This window comes from Oxyura jamaicensis, chromosome 3 (genome assembly GCF_011077185.1).
Source record: "Oxyura jamaicensis isolate SHBP4307 breed ruddy duck chromosome 3, BPBGC_Ojam_1.0, whole genome shotgun sequence".
Classification (NCBI taxonomy): Eukaryota; Metazoa; Chordata; class Aves; order Anseriformes; family Anatidae; genus Oxyura; species Oxyura jamaicensis.
This window is the reverse complement of record NC_048895.1, coordinates 17,769,261-17,786,575: the sequence shown is the minus strand read 5'-3', so window position 1 is coordinate 17,786,575 and position 17,315 is coordinate 17,769,261. Positions and strand designations below refer to the sequence as shown.

General features: G+C 39.5%; 1 long non-coding RNA gene across 1 annotated transcript; it reads left to right on the top strand.

Annotated features, from left to right (window-relative positions):
• The first annotated feature begins 8,872 nt into the window (after positions 1-8,872).
• Positions 8,873-10,370, top strand: LOC118163417. The gene is made up of 2 exons (XR_004749035.1): positions 8,873-8,991; positions 9,787-10,370. It is a non-coding gene; the product is annotated as an uncharacterized LOC118163417 (long non-coding RNA).
• Positions 10,371-17,315: the final 6,945 nt, after the last annotated feature.

Sequence of the window (17,315 nt, the reverse complement as noted above, 5' to 3'; positions counted from 1 at the left end):
AAAAGAAAAAATAAAATTAAAAAAAAAGTCGCCTACTCTTTTTGGCTGTATCCATTTGCCCTATAGTATTCCTGAATGGTTGTGTAGTTAAAAGCCTTTTCCCATTACCAGTCATCCTTTTGGGGAGTGATCCTGCAGAAATTAATCAACCTTGTTTGGGGATCCCTTGTTTGCCCCTGACATGGCATTGCCCTAGCTGATTTTTCATTTACTTGATCCACTCTCCAACATGGCTCCAGTAACATTTCACTGGCAAAAGTGTAGGGGATCCTACACTGCACAATTTATCCAAGAAGAAAGAAAATGACTCTGCCTCACAGAAAAAGTTACAAAACAAATTGCAGGTTAGATGACTGCAGGACTTTCAACTTTGTGCTTATATATCAGAAGCAGAACAAATTAGAAGAAAACATCAGTAAACCAATATAAAATATTTGCATAATGTACTTGGTACTCTGCAAATCCTAATGAAAGAGGTCCCCCTTAGCCAAGTTAGAGGGCAAAGGAAATTTTCCATGTTTTAATATCAGACTTTTCTACTCCCTACTCAGCCTACCATAACCTGGTCTCTCTACCCCTTTGGTTTTCTTATGTTTTGATGCCCCAAAAAAAGTTTTTTTCAGAGTTCATTATAAGAGGAAATTCTCCTACAAATACTTTTCTGGACATGCAAACACAGAGCAGATTATAATAATAACTTGCATTTCCATTTCCCTGTCTTCGGGGGGTTGAGCAGGAAAGAAAGCCAGCCTCCACTGTGGTTCTGCAAACATAGGAAAGCATCCATCATCTCACAAGGACACCCATCTCACTTAACTATCTAGACTTAAGGTGATCGGTTATCAAAAAGGGGATGGTTCTTCACATAAATGTATGCTGGGACAGGGGAATAACAGCATTTTGGAGAAGTTTGACTTATTAACATTTACTTAAGGCTTCCAGATTTTGCAATAGCTACATGGAGCTATACTACATTGCTGAGGTCCCCTAAATGGTGAATGAGTAAAATGGCATCTAGTTTTCAAGAAGATGGGGAATGGGAAGACAATGGGAAACATGGAAATAGTTTTGTCACCATGTGAACTCCACCTTCCTCTTAAATGATGAAGGATCACCAAAGCATCTGTTCTCAAAAGTCCTCTAAATTATTTCACAGGATTTCTGCAGCTTGTTTAGAAGACACCACACATTTTCCTGTCATCTGTTATTTTCAGTTTGTCACTTCCCTGCTCTCAGACTGCAGAACCCTAAAAAATAGAGAAATAAATTACCTGTAACAACTGGTTTTCTCCATTAAAAGCAGGCATAACTATTATTGCACTGGAGAGCACTTCAAACTACTTTTCAAACCCATAAGTAGAAGTCCATTTTGTCTAATTTCTAAAGAATTGTTCCTCATCTATGAATTATTATGGTTTTATATGTTTTCTATGTATGTACAGTGGCTCAAACCAAAAGTGAAGCTGCCATGATCAAGCACAGCCTGAGAATCAGGACTCCTGACTGTCCAACAGATTTTCTGTATGCAATAACTCTATATCTCCAGCTATAAATTATACATAATAGTGACAATGTGTGTTGATTGCAAAGCCCAGAAGTGTCCAGAACATGGATCAAATGGTCCCTGTGAGTGTAGCCAAGAACAGGGTCATCAATCCAGCCTACAAGACACACACCTGAGGTACAAATGAAACTGACAAAACAGAAGCCTCAGTAGTCATAAAGAGATAAAAGCATTTCCTTCTTTTTGTAGAGACTTTTCAGATATGCAGCTGTAAAGTGTTTGATAAGAAAAATCCTTCCTTGATTTACATCTCCTGAAATAGATTTAATTAGTTGTGGAGTATCACAAAATGCCTAGGAAGTAGCCACTTGCCGGTCTATTCATCTGGGAGCAATTTGAGGAGCAGTTGTTCAGCCCTGCAGACATGCAAGATGAAAGAATAGACAGATCATTAGCCAACAATGAAATTAAAAATAAGAACACAGTGAGTGGAAAAAGTAATTGTCACCTCCATTAAATTTTATCCGGTTTACTGTCAAGTGTGGCTGGACAGGAGGACAAGAACTGGTGTCCCAGTACTTCCACAGCAAGCTGCTGCATTCAGGACAAGAGGAGATGAAAGGCATACCTCTGCACTGAGGGTTAGATGGGGCTTTGGAGTATCAAATCCCTTGCCTCCAGGATTGCAAGACATTCACAGGGAGCTGGAGAAATAAAGCTAGCATTGATGAATAATTCAGAGCCAGGCCATGAATTTGGAGTCTGTATTCAGACCTGAAATGGATAGCTGTTTTGCCAACAAAAGAGGTGTGGGATTTCTAAATAAATCCATATTTTTCAAAATGTGTATGAAGAAGCCAACAAGAGTCTTTTTAATTTGCACAGGCCAAATTCTTGCAGGGCAGGGGCTTGTTTCTGCATGGTGGCTTAGTGAATGGACATAAAAGCACCTTCTGATCCTTGACAAAGTCTTTCTGAACCTCATTGCAGCTCCAGGTGGTGCCTGCCCAGCCCTGCATCTCAGGGACTTCTCTTAAGGAAATAAGGCATGCAAACAGAAAATAAAACCGGTACCATCCATTACAGCAGACCAAAGCCTGAATACCAACTTCAAAGCCTCATTTTAAAAGAGGTTGACTTCTAACCCTGTGATCAGACCCTTAATTTCAGCTATGTTTTGTACATTTTGTCTGGATGAGAACAGCTGGATGACAGAGCATGACTCAAATAACATCAGTGATGATGGACTTAAACTATATAATAATGTATATGAACTATTCTGTTAATCCTTTGTATAAGTATTGTAAAATAAATCACTTCACTACATTTTAATAAATTAGAAATCTGAAGGTGTACAGTACCTTACATGGAAAGATCATCAAAACACTTCACTAATTTGTCAATAAAGTACACCACTAATTTCCTAGCTTATTCTCTTAGTAGATCATCATCCTCTAAGAATCCTCTGTCAAATGAGAGTCTCCAAACCAGGAGGATAAAGTTTATTTTGAATAGTCATGTCTGAGATTGAAGATATATATCATTTCCATTTTTCAGCCTTTCTCTGAAGAACAGATCATACTTAGTGTCCACCATATGGCTAATAGCCCACCAGAATAAAAACTACTTGGGATAATTCCATAGGTATTCAAAAGGAGGCAAAATCCATTAATTTTCTTTCAGTTTTTCAAAACGTGCCTAGAAACTGTTATAGAAAGGGATTTTTTTTTAATGCTAATTTTCTTTCTTTCCCCAAACACCATAAGAATAGATTTTCTTGATATATTTTACTATTTCTGATTCTTGACCTGATCAGAAATGCAAAATTCAAAGGGTAATCAAACATGAAAGGTTAGCCAAACATATTTGCACCTCAAAAATATTACATTTGTGGGTTTGGATAAATCTAAATGTCATTTCATATAAACAGATTTTCCCACAGCTCTCCTTAGTTCTTAAAGAATATGATAACAAGGATACAGCCAAGAGATAAAACCAGGATTAATGAGACATAAGTAAGGTACTTAATAGTTGAATCTGTGGGATGATACAAATAGGAAAATGATGAAACAGTCATGATACATCATTCGAGATTGAACTTCACAAAAAAAAAAAAAAAAAAAAAAAAAAAGTGTGTATCACAGGAAATATATTTGCATTATAAGAGGAGAGAACTGAATAACCCAGCAGGGCATTTCCGTTTCTAATTATTTGCTATTGTGATTCAGTGACTTGAGCCTGTTTTTTGTGAAAATGTTCCTGTACACTGCACTAAAGAGACTGAAAGTCATCCTTTTTGATGTTAATGGAAAGGAGTACAATCTCAGCACAAGATCTGCCTGCAAGAGATCCTTATAGAAATGCAGCCTCCAATTAAAAGTAACCTGATGCCTCTATTGACATACAGCTTTACAGCAGCATACACATTTGTGGCATCCTAGGCCACCTTAATCAGTTATTTTTAGTTAATTCATTGCTCAGCTGACACCTTTTAGTTCTGTTTGCTGATAAACCCAATCTTGTATTTTCACATCACCTCTCCAGCAGGATCCTGGACCAGGAGTGCAGGGTTAGAAACTGCCACATACTAAAGGATGAATGAAATAGCTTAAATTATTCTGAATTATTATCAGCTAAAATAGTTTAAAACACTAAAAAACCTCAAATGTTTATTTTGTAAAATAAGGGCTATTTGTCCCATTTGTCCTAATATTTTCCTTGAAGATTAATTTATTCTTTTAATGTTGTGATTTTTATTTTTTCTTAAATGATGTTAAAGATTGTCTTTTTCCACTGTTTGTCACACTGAGGCCCTAATAACGGTTTTGAAAACGTTTTTTCTTAAAGGAAAAACATTTTGTCCATAGTGATAACACTGATATTATAGTCCTAGCTGATGGTAAACATAGCAGGGACTTATCAAAATTCCATTATTTTTCAAAGATTCTGAGAATAAATGAGTCTAGATTTTAGACTAGCATTAAAGTTGATTTAGTATAACATTTTCCATGGTTCCAATTTAAAAAATCATTGATGAGAAGCACAGTCTTTTTGTGTATTTATTATAAGGTACTACAGAATTCTGAAAGGTGACTTTTCATTACTTTCTGGGCATACAGTTCTTACTCTATGAATAGTTTTTTGGAGTCAGAAAGATTAATTTGCTGAAGGCTAATTATTTTATTTATATATATATATATTTACTTTTGACAAAGAAAAGAGCAACTTCAAGCAGCACTTGGAGAGCCTACTTTTGCCCTACTCATCTGTCAGGCTAACGACTTCACCATATCTGATAACATGACTCACCAACTGATAGTTGGACAGTTCATTGCACCTTGTAAATGAAATAAGTATACAGCTTCTAGCAAGCCAGTTTCCTTCATCGAAGCCAATACCTTCTGAGCTGGAAGGACAGGAGTATGATCCAAACCACTTGGCTTTGGGACGGAAATGTGAGACAGAATGGGTAGCAGTAAAAGAGAAGAGGCGGAAGAAAGTCAGTTGTGTTGTTTTTGTTTTTTTTTCCTTTCTTTAGGCTCTATTGAGATAGTTAAAGTTTATTAGAAGTAGGATCCATCACATTGTTAAAAGGGTTCAAAACTTGGCTGGCCTTCTTTTGCTTTGCTTTGACAACCAACCGCAACATCAGGAGAAGGGGACGGAGGAGGATTGTAGCATTTGGCATGGACTTACAGAAACTGTTCAAGTTCTTGAGGAGGCAGGCCTGAGGTTGTACCTGTACCCAATTTATGTGACTTCATTGAAGACCAGGATATGGTATATGAAGGCAGGCAGAAATGGAGATAAGAAAGGTTAAAAAAATATATAGTGTTATCAGGGCAATACAGTCCCCCAGAGAGGCAGCCGCAGTCCTGAGCCCCATGTGGCTGTGTCACAGGGCATGCAAGTGGCTGTGCCTCCTTCCTCACTGCCTCCTTCCCAGGGGACCTAGAAGGGGCCAGCCCTGCAGCCAGGGCAGCCATGGGGCAGCAGACAGCCTTGCCCAGCCCCTGGGTGACTAAACTGTGACCTAAAACATCATCTGGATTAGTTGTCCCTTCCTTCCATAAATTGGTGTAGTCTACACTCTTAAACAGCTGTTGGCTTTGGAGAAGGCAGAGCTGGCCATAGTTCAGCCCTGGGTAAAATGATGTAGAGCACTTCGTTGTGTCTGGCCCTCCTGAGACAGTTGCTCAAGCCGTAAAGAAACATGTTTCAGGGAATGTGTTGATGGCCTCATTTTGAGGCATTGCAAGGCATTCTCCAGCATTCTCCAGCACCAGGGACTGTGCAATAGGACCTCTTTTTAACTCACTCTTGGGTGCATGCAGTAATTCCAGGTTGCACTTCAGGATGAGTTGTGAAATTGGTGGAAGTTTGTAATGGTTCTTTTTTAATGAGGTATCCAACTCTTTAGAACCATTCTAGGCAATCCAAAGAGCAACTTAATGATTTTCCTAGTTTTATTCTTTAGGTGTGAAGTATAATAATGTTACTGTGTTACATGCGTTCTACAAAAAATCTCTTTCTATTTACTGTTGACTGATTACCTCTTGGAAATTATGTACTTTTTCTTCAAACTTGATCTCATTTGTAAACTGTGGTTGAGAACAATTTACGAAACACCATTTGAACCAAGAAGCATTTTTAATGAGCATATTTTGCAAAGGGCAGCAGCACTACAAACAACACTAATTAATAGCTTTATTTGATCTGGGGAGGTGGAAGAAGCAAATAGAAGCTCAGATATTGATTTTTCCAATAGGCTGCCTATTGTACAAATAGCTACCCTATGTGTTCACTACGGTGTTCAGTTCTCGTTTCTTACCTTGTGGAGTACACGCAAGTACAACATTTGAGCAGAAATAAGAATGGAAAAATTATCTTTCAATAAGATAAATAACAATAAGAGAATAAGACAATATACAGTGACTAACATGGTGCTCATTACTTCATCAGAAGTATCTTTTGCTTTAATACCACTTGGTCTCAATTGGAGAGCATTCATATTTGCTTTCTTACCTATCTGTTCAATATCTACAAAGTGATAAAGAGAAATAATTCCAATGACTGTTTCAATAATTGTAGAAGAAGAAAAACAATACTGTTTAATTCCTTATGGCTTTCCCGCTGCGTTTCTATATTTCCTGGACAGCACTTGTCACCATGGAAAAGTTAAAATTTTAATTTCTCCCTGCGCCTCCAGGACCCTTACCTAGTGACAGTAAGGGTGATGGTAAGATGCCATGCAGTACTTATCATTCTGCAGCCAACTGCCCATTTGCTTTGCATTAGCTCAGGGATCTGTAACATCAACATGGATGTGCTAACTCCTGAACAACTCTTCAGGCACAGCCTTCCATATTGCTCTAAATAATATATATCGGAGAGGCAGTAGGACTGGGATAAACCAATGGAGATCTATTTTCAGTCCCTGCTTCCAGAACAATGCAGCCTCCTCCATGGGCACCGGGACTGGAAGGGTTCACTCTGGTGAGAGGTAAATTATCACCCTCTACAATATGAAACAGGCAGGGAGCTAAGAGGGTAGGAAAAAAATGCAGATGAAGAGAAGTTACCACTCTGCTCTGCTCAGCAACAGGGAGGATGCTCCTGGGGTTCAATCCCAGCTCTGGCCTCCAGGCGAAGGGAAAGCTGGGGAGCAGGCCATCTTCCTGCTGATATCGAGTCACATCAGGGATATCGCTAATTTTGTGGATCAGTCTGTAAATCACTCTGCCTGCAAGAACCCCAAGGGACTGCTGCTACACTGAGAGGCAAGAGGTATACAGCATATTTTGCTCAATTTCCTAGCTCCCACATCTTCTGCACATAGCACCAAGTAGAATAGTGATAACAGTGATAACAGGGAAATTGCTGGCCCCCCTGGGCAGGCAGCGAGCAGGCAGCACCAGAGGACGTCCTTCATCCTGGTCCTTCACCCTGGTTGCCACCACCTCCTTCCCAGATCCTGGCAGTCAGCTCCAGGGCTCTGCAGCCACCGGGGGTGGCTCAAGGCTTCAGCATCAAGGAAAGAGAGGGAGATGTTTCGGGTGGCAGAGGCAGAGCAGCTTGCAATGAGAAAGAGAGAAGAAAAGCATTTTGTATGCCACAGGACCACAAACTGTTAGGGCAAGGTAGCCTAGCTCCAGGGCTTTTCCACAGGGATGTTTGCTGATCAATAGAGAGGAATGCCTAACTGACCGCTTACCGGCATGCCCTGCTTTGCAAACCAAATTAATAACATATCTTTGGTATGCGCATTTTAATACCAGTACGTGTTTGGATTTCTTCCAGGTTTGACATTTACTGTGAATTTCCTGGATTTATGATTCTGGAATTTCCTTTGTAAAGCAATCTGAGATTTACAGATAGACAAATATCCCTCTCGTAGAGCCGGGCAGTGTTATTGTTGTGGTTACAACATGGTGCTCAGTCGCACAATGTCACCTCACACAGCAAGCCAGCTAACCTTTACCACAGTGGACACAAACACCTGATGGGACTTAGAAAATCTACCAGTTGCTAGCTATGCAGAGGGCCCAAACTCACTTAATGTAGTGTCAGCAAACACACGTACACTGAGGAATCCTCTTCATGTGGCCAAATCCCAAAAGGCCACCCTGACAGAGCCCCAGAGGGATCTTCTGTCTGATGAGCCCACCAGGCAGGGAGAGACATGCTGGCAGCAGTTGCAAGCCCAGCACGGCATGGACATCCATGACCTTCATCCCTGAGAGTGTGCATCTGTAGCAGTGAGATATAATATATTCTTTTCTGTCCCAGTGATTAGTTTTCAAGGACATTAGGTGTTTTGCTGTGTGTTAACCTGCAGCTGTGATAGCCAGGGATGCTGTGTGTTCCACCACCACCACTGCATGGTTGACCTCATCTTCAGGGACTTTGCTTCTCTGTCCCTGCAGCAATTTGGAGTGAAGGACCAGCTTTCCCCCTCCTTCTTGTCTCCTCGATGTTTCAGAATGTATTGAAAGAGCAAAATTGGACATTTGGCCTTCTGCTGGCTCTGCATTATTATAAGCAGGTATTACTGAGGCAGAGGGAGAAACACACTTAGCCAAGGCTGCACAGAAAAGACGTGTTTCCTTTTAAATATTCATAGCCAATTTAAAAAGGGAAATACTACTATTGCTTCAGGACTGCCTTTGGCTCTGATTAGAAACAGCTGAGAAAAGCCAAATGTTCAGCTGTTTCTGCAAAGAGATTAACACCTGTTCAAGATGGAATAAAAATATGTGACAGAGTTTAATAGTAAATATCAAAAGATCATTATTGTAAAGCTAACAGTAACACCGGTGACAGATCCCATCCCCACCCTGCCATGCTACATCGCTCCTGGGAGGAAAGAAGCACACTAACACAGTCACAGCACACAAGCAACATGTGCACATTTTTTTTGGCTCTTTCTTCACCTACAGCTGGGAGACCAGTTCCTTGACTTCTGTTATCTGAAGAAAATGTATCAGGTCAGTACAAAATGGTTTCTACTCGGGCATGCAGTATATACTGGGGGCAGACAGCTGTATTACAGCACTTGTTATAGAGCTTGCTTGCATCCCATTTAGGGTGGGAGGAGTGTGCTCAGTGTGCAGTTCCCTGAATTATGTTTTCTCTGCGCTGCACGGACAGCATGAGCGTCTTGCATCTCCCCAGCTGAAGGCAGCTCACAGTGCTGGAAGCCATCTCCTATCTACCTTGGGGTCCAGGGTGTCTCCTCCGTCCCACAAGGGCAGCTTTGCCTGAGACAGCATGAGGGACAACCTGGTACTGCCAGAGCCCCCCACTGCCCCAAAGTGTCCCTGCACATACAGAGCTTTTTAAGCTCTCTCTGCCAAAGGTGGCTTTGCAGCAACTCCCCCTGTGGTCACTGCCTGTGTACCCACAGGTGGGGGCTGCCAGGTTTGCCCTACTTCACCCACGTGTCCCGGCAGGGAAATGCTCCAGCCCATGCTGAGCAGTCACACTTGCAGGCTTACTCTTTGGGGATCCAGAGCTCCCAGAGAATGCTTGTGTTAACATACAGGCACACACAGTCCAGCAATGTGCTGCTAACAGGCACCCTGGGCATCGCTGCCAGGACAAGGCATGTGCCAAAGCTGCCTGCATGCAATACACAAGGAGAGCTCATTCCAGCCACGTTTCCCACCTCATATTGGCATTTCTCCACCACCTGTTAAAGACAACTGCAGCTGAAGTAAATGCCACCTTCAGGTTTTCCCTTGCTGTGAACTGATGCACTATGTATGTCTTCTCTGCTGCAGAGCTGTCGCTCTTCAGACCACAACCAGGTTAAAAGGCTGCCAAAGTGGTCACCTGAAAAGCACATCACTACCAGGTCCCCAGTTGTACAACGAGGTAATGAAGTAAAGATTTACGCCAGATGAAAATTTTGAAGCATGTTTCCTCAAAGTCACTTTATTTTCATTCCACAAGGTATAAATAATATAAAAGCCTGGTTTTTGTTGGCTTATTTTTATTTATTTTCTCTGGTTATTTGTTGTGCTTCCATTTATTTCTCCCTCTGATTTTAATTTCTGCTCTAGGATTCATTTTGATTCCAGCTCCCTCAAATATTATGCACATAAATTAAGTAGCACTATTCAGAAAACAGAAATCTGGGAGTCACCTGCATAACCCAGCAGCCAGGAAAGGATGCAAAACATAGAGAGCACAGAGAATGAGAAAGAAGTATTGACATTTTGATTATATTTCATTCCAATGTTGTAAATGGAACACAGTGGTTCTCATGTCATTTCAAAAAAAAAAAAAAAAAAGATAAAGCAGATGTTGAAAGGGTCCAAAATCATACTTTGAAAAGCATGACAAAACTGGAAGAATATCTATAGGAAGAAAGACTTTAACAATTCAGATAGGGAAATGAGTAAGAAATGACATGCAATACATACATCAAATAATGGACTTTGAGAGAAAGTAATTCAGTACTTACTTTTCTATAATGTAAAAGACAGAAGATAACTACCATGGTGAAAGTTTGGTTATTAATTTGGACTGTAAAATTTTCACAAAGCTATTCAAGGGTTTAAAAGCAAATCAGAACAATAATTCACACATTTTACTTAATTTTATTTTTTTTTTCCACAACTGATCACTTTATACTGAAGCATCTTGCTTATATCTCTCAAACATTTAATATTACCATCTTCACTATTAAGTCCCTAGCTGGGCTAGTCTGAACAAGGATGTAAATTGGGGGGTTTCTGTAACTGTATAGCTTTTCTCAGGTCCAAATGAGCAGAGATAAAGTTCTGCTTAATCTTAAATATGGTAGATTATTACTTTGAGCCCTTCTCTTTAAAAAAGTGTAATATTTTGCAAGTCAAAGACTGAAAAAAAAAAAAAAAAAAAAAAAGTAGCAGAAAAGCGGCTACTGAAAGTAAGACGAGGTTCATAAATCTTTTTTAGTGCTCAAATAGCTAACAAGGAAGGGCATGCAAGGACAGACTTGATGATATAATCATTACCAAAAAAGGATTTTGTGTCACCTACAACAGAAGTGTAGAATTTAAAACATTTGAAATTATTGCCTGAACATGAATTTCCCTGGGCCAAAATACCATATTTCTGGTAATTGCTTCATGTATTATCTGCAATCACAAATTATATCATTCTGCCACTCACGTGAAAATTATCCAAAGACTACCCATGCAAGTTCGAGCCTATTTATCCCTGGGCTGTTGCCTCCAGATGAATCTTGTAGCACAGCACTTTCAACTGTCCCCAGAACCAAATGGGGCCATCTGACTACATGATATATAGTCAGAAAGAAAGCAGCAGAACCCCCTTTTTTCCCAGCTTTTAATGATTTGTTTACATCTATCATTGTTTATAGCCAAAAGTGATCATTAAGTTCTCACATTCCCATTCTAATTTTAAGGGTCATCCGATCTCATTGCTCCAAGAGGCAGTCTTGGTGTTGTCCACACTGAAACCACAAAAGATATTATATCAGACAGAAATTGCCATCTACCTTGATATAATAGTGTACTCCCTGACTAAAGAGTCTTCAGAGCATCATTTCTGCACAAACCCTGCACAAAAGTAATCAAAATGAAACTTCTCTTAATTGCCTAAGCTATCTGAGATTCCTCTGTAATTTGAGGAGCTAATTAGCTGCCCGTTCTCCAAAGGGACACTCTGGGAGGGAAGGGGAGGAGGGCAGTCCTGCAGAACTGGGAGATCCCTGTGGGGTGCATTTTCTTGTGCTTATGGATATAGCCATATGCTATAGGCTGTATAAGTATGTAGGTATTTTGTCACTACTGTGACAAAAGCCTACAAATACCATACCGGAGGTAGTCACAAAGCACCTGTCTCAACCACTGCCCAGCAGGCAGCCATGGCAGTGAGTTCTGCAACCACCCAGGAAGCCCGATATTTGGCAAGGTCTTGGCTGTGAGCTACCACAATATTAGCCATCTGCAGCCAGGTTGGTTATGTCCATGTGAACATCAGGCCTAGTGCTGTAGAGAGAACAGAAGTGGTGATGTGAAGCCAGTTTTTTGTTTGTTTGTTTGTTTCTGATTTAAAAATAAAAATAAAAATGCTGAGCTAGAAATGCTGTGTGTGAACAACATTGATTGTATTTGACCACCTGTGAAAGAGATGAAAATCAAAAATCAGAATCTGTTGAAACCACACATTAAATGGAAGAAGTATGGTTTGATCCCGTTTCTTCATGAACTAGTTCAAAGCTCACTGCAGCCTTCAACTTCCTTTACACTTTGGACAAATTACTTCAGGGAAGGTTTCAAAGGACCCCCTGGGACACAACAGATAAAATTTGCACTGTCCTAAGACTGAAAGCAAATATGGTCCCTGGTACATGCCAGAGTCCTTGTCAGGCCTGGTGCTCCAAAAGGCTCCATAACTGCTTCTCCAAGTCTTCAAAACTAAGGAGCTGCCCACTGCACAGTACATGAGATGTTCTCGCTGTTCTCTCTGGTGTCTTTTCAATATATATATATATTTAAAGTTCTTTCTGAACTAAATTATCTCAACTACACAGAGCAGAACAAGTGATGTCCACAAAATTAGGTGACACATCTGGGGAAAAGTCTTTCCAATAATTCTTTGTGTCTCTAAGCATAAGGGCAATAGCAAAGAAAAGAAGAGTCTGGAGTTTCTTCTAGGTGGTACTTCAAGTAAACCTCTCCTGCCTGAGACACCAATTACTTCTGCCATTGCTGTGCTGGTGGGATTAGAAAGAGCTGTAGCCATCCTGCAGGTCACACTGCAGAGGCAGTGGTGCAGTCATGTGGCAACCCAACAGCCCACATCCACACTGGAGATGGGGTTCTGCTTCTCTGACCTTCCTTGCATGGCTGAGGTTATTCGTTTCAAAGCCAGCAATGGATCTGTGTTCCACAGTATGCTCCATCAAGAACAGGGAAAGTCCAGAATTCGTTTTCATTGCTCTTAGGGAGCCAGGTAAGCACCTTGTCAAATGAAATGGCATAGACTGAAAAACAGCTGATTCCAAGGCTTGGGTTGTGTTTTTTTTATTTATTTAATCTTTCCTTCCCTTCCTTTTCCTTCCCTTCCCTTCCTTTTCCTTCCCTTCCCTTCCCTTCCCTTCCCTTCCCTTCCCTCCCCTTTCCTCCCCTCCCCTCCCCTCCCCTTCCCTTCCCTTCCCTTCCCTTCCCTTCCCTTCCCTTCCCTTCCTTTTCTTCATTCCTTTCTTTCTTTTATTTTTTTCCTGTTTATTCAATGCAGAAAACAAACTGACAGGTTTGATAGTTATAGGTAGTATACTTTGGCAAGTGCAGTATCTTCTTCACGATAGTGGCAGCTGAATATAGTAGGCAGTACAGCTAAACAATTCCCAACCTCCTACCAGAAGGTGGGTAATCTCCATCTTCCTTCGCTATGTGTGTTACCTCTGTTGCCAAATACCAAACAAATAAAACAGTTAGAAGGAATGCTGTCAAGTCACATCATGATCTGAAAGTTTAGAATTTCTATAAACCAACATGAACAAGACTATACAGACAATGAAAACCCTTCCTTATACTTTTATATTAAAAACAAGTTAATATGTAAAGGTAGCAACCTCCACATTTCAGCATTGCATAGGTTCACCAGGTGAAATTGAATAGATACCAGGGAGAATACAGAACATCTATTGTTGCTTAAGGTGAGGGAATTGGAACAAATAAGAGCTAATACAGAGCAGAAAGGTAAATTGCATTTTAAAAAACACCTCCATGTTTCAACCTGGGGAGTTTGATTTAATGTACTAGGTGTTCTCGGAAGTGAGCATCCAGATTTCATGTGCTTTTTGAGCTTTAATTAAATAATTTGCAAAAGAATACCATATGTGCACAGTCTTCTTAAGGCACAAGTGTGTAAATTTAGAGTCTGCTGAACCCATTTCAGCATTGAAGGAGGCTCAGGGTTTTTCCATTTCTTCCAAATAACTGCCTGAGCAACAACCAGCAAAACTGAGTTGGCATCTAGTAATCTTTGCCACATTTTTCAAGGTTCAAGTACCCCAACATACAAGCTACTGCCTTACTGAGAAATTTTCCCAGAAAGAACACACACCTTTATGAGCACTTTTGTTCTCCCATAGTAATAATAAAAAAAACCATTAAAGCATACATAATGCAGCAGTCAGTCCCTACTCTAGCTGTGCAGCAATACAAAGTAAAAGGATCCCAGAAGAACAAAGGGAAGGCGTGAATAAGCACTGCCACAGGCACCTGGTACAGTGGCACAGCCATCCATATCCCGACTGTCTGACTCACCCAGCTTGTTTTTATATGCATCAACAGCAATACAAGCTCAACTGTTACGTGCAGCTTTGATAATACATAATTAGTTGGTGATTTAACAACTGTCGGAAAAAATAGGACAGTAATCTTTGGGGGAGGGGGGGGGGGGGGGATGAAATGCCACAAAAAGGAGCTGAATTAGCCCCTACAGCCAGTAATTTTTTGAACTCTTTGGGTAGTTTGTCAGACTGTAACAATAGAAGTGATTTTGGAAATAGGAGCCGTTCATAAATTGGCAGCGCCAATGACTGACATCTGTGATCCAAACTAAAGAAACATTCATGAATCCATAGTATATAACTTTCTTAAGGATTTTTTTTTTTTTTTGATGAATAACTACTACAAGTATCGTTTCTACAATCAAAAGAACACGAGTAGCAGCTACAGTTTGGGGCACAGGCATGAAAGAGATGACAAGGCTGAGTTTTAATTTGGGGACAGATTCAGAATTCTTTGATCAAAAAGAAAGGTTGCCTCTAATCATTCCTTGTGCTGAATAGAATAAAAAAGACAGGTCTTAAAAGTCAGGAAAATCAGTCCCAGTCCTCACTGAAGCCAATGGGAATTTTGTCATTAGTTTTAACTGGTGTGAATATCTCTTGAATTTTGTTATTAAAATGGCTGAAAATATTTTCTGATGGGAAGAAACCACTGAAGTTAGCCTTTGAATTCATTAGAGTCAGCTATTATGGTGATGCTGCATTTATTAAAATATGCAACATAAATGCATTTATGGGGAAATACTTTAATGGCTTACAAATATGATCACAGTTTTGCATTCTATGGTCACTAGGATCATAAACTGGGAGGAGAGCTTATACCCAGTTCTTTTATCATTCTTCTCGTCTGCCTCTCTCTGCCACAGAGGAAATTCAGTCTAAAAATGCTAACCTGAAGCCTCCAATTTAACTTTCTTCTCTGTATTTACGCTTAGGTATGTACCCTTATGGAAAACTATTTTTAAACTAGCATTTTATACACAACTAAAATTTTCTATGCAAAACTTTGTATATGAGAAATAACAATATCGTGTTTGTAACCTGCCAACTTAGTTTTTGTGTTTTTGTTTTGGTTAGTTGTTTTTTTAGCTCTACAAAGCAAGAGATCAGCTCTGTAGTTTTCAAGTTTTATTAAAACACAAAACTGTTATTCTGGAGTTGGAAGTAGTCCTAGATTTGTAATAATCTCAGATTTTTGTCTTTTCCCATTCAAAGCAATTCCAGATTGTAGGATTTCATAGTTAGAGATGTTTTTATATTTAAGATATCCTAACATTCTAGTGCAGTCTAACTTAAATTCAGTTGTAAAATTGTAAAGTTTAAAAGTTTCAATATGCCAATGTTGATAAAATTGACCTTAATTAAAAGATTCTTCAAGGCAGGCTTCTCTCTTACTGATGGCTTTAATCCTGAGATTCCATTTAAAGCATTAAAGCCAGTAAAGAAAACCTCACACTCTTCTAAACCTGAACAAGATTTATCAGAATAAAAAATCCTGACCTGGAGGTTATTTTCATTCTTTTGCTCTCATTTATAACATATAATCTCTGCACAATTCTCCAGTTTTCCTCTTAACAGGTGTTCTGCAGAGTTTTGAAAAAACATTATATTGGGGGGGGGAGACCTAAACATTAATTTTACTCTTAATAAAACGATATGCACGCAATGCCTTAAATCTCATATATTGAAGAATTAGGTCTTATGAGATAAATGTGTAGTTATCACCCTGCTACACACACAAGAGCCATGAGTCTGAGGTGTAAAAGCTTGTTCAAAGCGAGGAACAACTATGAAAGGAAAAAAAATGAAAGAAAAAAAATATATTTTAAAAATTGGCCATGTAAAATGTCAAATTGCTATCTTTCAGGCAAGAATCATATTGCCCTTTAGATTATGAATGTTCCCTTAAGCATTTTAAGATCTGGCAGTGTTGCTGGCTAGGTGAAAATAAACGATTGACAATGAAAACTTTCAAAAAATATACTCAGAAAATATGAGATCAAAATGCACTTTTGAAAAGAAAATAGCTTGTATGTAGACTGCAGATAAAAGGTAAGATTTAAAGAAAATTTCACATTGATAAATTTTACTGTATAACATGTATGAAGGTGAAGATTCCTGCTGAGAAGCTGTCTGACTTATAGTTCATTTCCAAAAAGCAAGTACATCTGAAAAGTAGTTGAGGTGATGATACACGTAGTACATTTTTATTTCATAATTTTGCTGACAGACAGTGTCGACACTGCTTGTTGCCAAGTTGTTCTCTTGCTTATTTTTCCCAAACAGCTACTTAAAAAAAAATCATTTAAATGTTGAGCGTTCAATAAAATAATGACATGTCATCTTGGGACGTCTGTCTCACAGAAGATACTGAAGCTTCATCAAAAGCAATCAGGTGTGCTCACATTATTTTGTACCCATGTGTGTCATGCATTTGAGCCCATTAAAGTATCTATTTCTGTGGCATGCAAAACATTATGCGCTTGTGATTGAAACAGCATTTTTTTTAATGATCTTTGCTGTGTAACAGTGAATTTAAGCCTTCTTGGACCAAATTGCAAGGCCAGTACAGACCCATGGCTCATCCTTCAAGAAAAGCACTGCAAGGCTGACTGGGGGACATCTGAAAATTCAACTAGGCTTTGACTTCACACCAGCAGCCTATACTCCTGGAAAAGGACTGAATTTTCAGATCCTCTGAAATCTCTGAGTAATAGAAATTACAGCATCAGCCAGCAGCATCAAGTTTTCACTAGTCTCTCCTTAAACCAAGAAAGTCCTGATCTCAGGCTGTTATGACCATTTCACTCCTCAGCAGTAATTCTTACATCCTTTCTGTAAGTCTGTAGGAGTGAGAGAGTTCAAGAGATAGTTAAACAACTTTGTCATCTATTTTTTCCTTTGCTATTTTGTTAGGTAGAAGACGCCCAGGTCTTTTTATACTCATCAGTTTCCTAGTGTTAAAGTGTAGCTTTATACCTCCAGATGTGCACAAAT